Below are 4580 nucleotides of genomic sequence, written 5' to 3'. Positions count from 1 at the left end.
CACCACCACTACTTCCGCATAACCTTGCCCACATTACACTTCCGCCACCTCAACTTAACCCAATTTTGTTTGTGTTGTGAGTTGTGTCTCCTAAGGTGTTTAGGCTACTTAGGGACCGTGCTTTCAACTCCGACACCGTGTATAGTCCACCACCATAACCTCCACTTCCGCATTGCCTAGTGCAACACCGCCGCTTTCCGCTACCACCATTTGACTTTTGTCCTTGAGATTTTGAGTCGTGGTTTTTTAGGGACGAGCCTCCATCATCTTGGTATCTACATCAAAAACACAGCCACTCATCATCGCAAAGGACGGTAACCTCAACGACACCATTGTACATTCCCCTTGCAATTGCATTGTTAACCCCTAGCCCATTTTGCGTCACTTGTGATAGAGGCGAGGGTCCCGATCTTTCGATGAGATAATAACTATCGATTTGGTGGAGATGACTTTGACGATCCGACTACAAACGTGCACGACGTTGCGCCTTAGCAACCGCTAAACCAATCTCCTAAGGTTACTGACGATGCTGGAAGCACGGTCAGCCTGACCACGAAGGTCTATTCCTGCAAGCAATCGAAGAACGAGCAAGAATATGATAAAGCAATCTGAATATCGCAAATATATATGAAGTATTGATAATGGTGGGGATCCGGAAGCGGTCTTGGTCTGGTTGTTGGACACAAACGAAGTACACGAAGTTGCAATGGCTAACTTTTAACTAAACAAATCCCAAGGAAAAAGCTAGTAGATGGATCTACTTATATAGGAGCAAGGGGTGGCGGCCAAGAAGGTGGGAGGACGTCCCAAGGCAGCCTAAAACTAACCCTAGGTCGTACAAGGCTCATGGGCCCAAGTGGAGGTGATGCAACACCTTTGGGCTTGTAGTTTGACTCGGATTCTGCTGCAACGTCGGATTGTTTCGTCTGTAACTCAACGCTCCGGACGAATTTGAAGGTGAATCCAATTGGGATGGAAAGAGCACGAAATCTAGTTTCCAACAAAAAAAGAATCACCCAATTCGGAGTCCGTATGAAAAAGTTGTTGGCGTTTTGAGTCAGGTATGTCTGTGCAGTCCGAATCTGAATCCAGAACGTGAGAGACTTGGACTCTATCTTCTCTTGGCCTAAAAGTGACGTGAGAGGACTTTTTGAACACAACCTAAACATCTCCTTTTCCCTTATCTTCATATGTGGGTTGTACAAATGTCCTATACACCTGCAATTAGACAAAACACAAAAGTGTGTGAAGTATTTTTGTTCTGAATAACATAAATAGACTATTGAATAGTTTGCATTAGAAATCACCTGACAAATATGCATGTATGCAATATTTTTGGTCGTATCCAAGGTAGTCATGTCCTCATCATCCTCCCCTTTTTGAAAACAAAGCCGTCCTCGGCATTGCTTAATCTGAAATGTGGCTAACAAAAGAGACAAGGTGTACATGTTGTATATGTACATGTCATCCAATTTAACTTTCCTTGATTTTTGCACATATGTCACATGTATACATGAGTAACTTTCATTGTTCATAAAATCTAAAGCCAAAAAATTATGACAAGAAGTAGAAGGCATGAAAATATTGCAACTCAGTTTGCACATATAAGTGAAGCTCTTATTCACTTCAAAAGATTGGCAATGTTCATCATTAAACCATCCTAACTTCGATGAATAAACCTTACTTGCATAAAATTTACATGCTACAACATGCTTAAATAAGCAAACATGCAATAAGTCATTGGACACAGAATCATCATCAAGATTAGAGGTCATATCAAAATGATTAAACATTGGTTCTTTTGCATCAACAGTTAATTCAATGGGTGCACTCAAAATTGTTGATATTTCAGTTGTTTGATCACATGACGCATTCATGACAGTAACAAGAGTCTCTAAAATAGGTGGTGTGCTCAAATCAATAGGTAACTCAACACATGATGCATTCAAGTTAACTAGGCATGCTTCATTCTCTTGTGAAGTTATATCATCAAGACCTTTACTGTTACCTCGCAGAGATGTAGCTGATGTAGGTACGGACGTTGACAATGTACCATACTCTTGAGATGATATCACGCTCACAATCCGAGGTGGGGCTGCTCTAGTAGGTGCAATAGTGGAGTAACCAACCGGCGGTGGTGAGCATGAACTGGAATAGTAGTTGTTGTAGTCACCCAATGCAACCTCCTGTATTTGTCTCTCAAAGGTACAAGCACGAACATACATACCAGTAATGCAACGAGAAATATACTGAAATCTTGCCTGAAGATCATGGTTCAAACCACCAAAAAATCTATTCATTGTATCATCCTCAGATTCTTCTATGTCACAATGATGCATATAAGATTTGAACTCTTGGTAGTAAGCATGAACAGTGTTACTGCCTTGTTTTAATTGCTCCAATTTGCGATGCAATTCACGACGATAGTAAGGAGGAAAAAATTGTTGTCTCATTACAGCTTTCAAAACTTTCCAAGTTGTGGATTGGTTATCAATGTTTTTCTTACAATGTACACTCCACCAAACAGAAGCAAAACCAGTAAATGCTCTAATGGTAGCTCGTACTCTCTCAAGTTCAGAAAAATCACGATGACTAAAAACTTGTTCTACTTCAAGCTCCCAAGCTAGATAAATAGCAGGATCAAATCTACCCTCAAATAATGGTAAAGAGATAACCTGACCATATGCTTGTGTGTGTTGTCCCAACTCTCGTGATGGTGAAGATGTGTCCGTCATCCAAGAACTTCTATCTCTGGAACCTGTCATGATTAGTAGAAACAAGAACCAAAATTCGAGAATAATGTTCCTATGAACTACTAGGATGTGGTTGTAAAGTGCTCACAGTAAAGCAAATATCAATATCTTACAAGTTCTTACCATGCGGTAGGTGGTGACAGGCAACCAGCGGTGTCAAATAACTCCGAAGATTATGTAAAACGATTGCTAGGGGAACGTACGTATACACGGTGTAGAAATATGTGGAGCTGGGTTGGCTATATATGGTAGCAAAAGATTAGCAATAATCAATTCAGAGATGCAATGTTGAATAAACGCTCAATAACGGTACTGTGCTGGTCCTAGGCTAGACCAAACTAGAGACGCGAGCCTAGAACACTAATGAGGTCACGTCGTAGCACAACTAGCATCAATAAAGGATATGAAGTAGCTCTGGACAGCAAGATATAAGTGAAGATCACAATAGCAGTAGACCTATTTAGAAGCTGATGTTGAGGTGCCAAATACTGAACTAGCTTCTGCAACTATTTAGATGCGGCTCATCGCTAGCTTTCATTTGAGTACTCGCGGAGCCAAAACAGACTTCATATGAAGAAGTTATGCCTGTTTTACTGAACAGTGCACAAAACAGATTCCAATCCGAATTCAACTACGAGATTGAGTCTAGATAGATCCGAATTTTTTTTTCTCCTCTCTTTTTTTTCTCACACTTTTTTTTCTTTTCCTTTCTTTTTTTTCTCTGACTTTTTTTTACTTTTTTTCTCTTGTTTTTTTTCTCTATCTTTTTTTCTCTCTCCCTCTTTCCAAAACAAACTAGATAAGATGTAGATTAGATCAAGCGAAAATGGGAACGATCTCAACTATGATTATGACAATGAACGGTGGGTAGCACGTGGAGGAAATTGATGGATGGGTGGTGGACAGCGGAAGGGATAATGATGCAGCGGCGACGTGACTAATGTGAACAGAACTCGAAACTCTAAACGACCTAGACACTAAGACCAGCAACTCGACACGACGATGCAACCGACAATTCAACTATACAAGCAATGAAAAGAAAATTGCAAAGGCTCAGACTGGCTTGGACAAAGGATGAATAGATCTAACTCTTTTTTGTGGATTTTTCTTGGACAATAGGTAAGAAATAAATCTAATCTAGGAAAACTGGAAATTCTCACCGAGCAACATGAAAACTGATACCACTTGATAGAGGCGAGGGTCCCGATCTTTCGATGAGATGATAACTATCGATTTGGTGGAGACGACTTTGACGATCCGACTACAAACGTGCACGACGTTGCGTCTTATCAACCGCTAAACCAATCTCCTGAGGTTACTGACGATACTGGAAGCACGGTCAGCCTGACCACGAAGGTCTATTCCTGCAAGCAATTGAAGAACGAGCAAGAATATGATAAAGCAATCTGAATATCGCAAATATATATGAAGTATTGATAATGGTGGGGATCCGGAAGCGGTCTTGGTCTGGTCGTTGGACACAAACAAAGTACACGAAGTTGCAATGGCTAACTTTTAACTAAACAAATCCCAAAGAAAAAGCTACTAGATGGATCTGCTTATATAGGAGCAAGGGGTGGCGGCCAAGGAGGTGGGAGGACGTCCCAAGGCAGCCTAAAACTAACCCTAGGTCGTACAAGGCTCATGGGCCTAAGTGGAGGTGATGCAACACCTTTGGGCTTGTAGTTTGACTTGGATTCTGCTGCAATGTTAGATTGTTTTGTATGTAACTCAACGCTCCGGACGAATTTGAAGGTGAATCCAATTGGGATGGAAAGAGCACGAAATCTAGTTTCCAACAAAAAAAGAATCACCCAATTCGGAGTT

Source organism: Triticum dicoccoides, chromosome 3A (assembly GCF_002162155.2).
Source record: "Triticum dicoccoides isolate Atlit2015 ecotype Zavitan chromosome 3A, WEW_v2.0, whole genome shotgun sequence".
Taxonomy (NCBI): Eukaryota; Viridiplantae; Streptophyta; class Magnoliopsida; order Poales; family Poaceae; genus Triticum; species Triticum dicoccoides.
The sequence above is the reverse complement of the archived record's forward strand: the minus strand, read 5'-3'. Positions refer to the sequence as shown.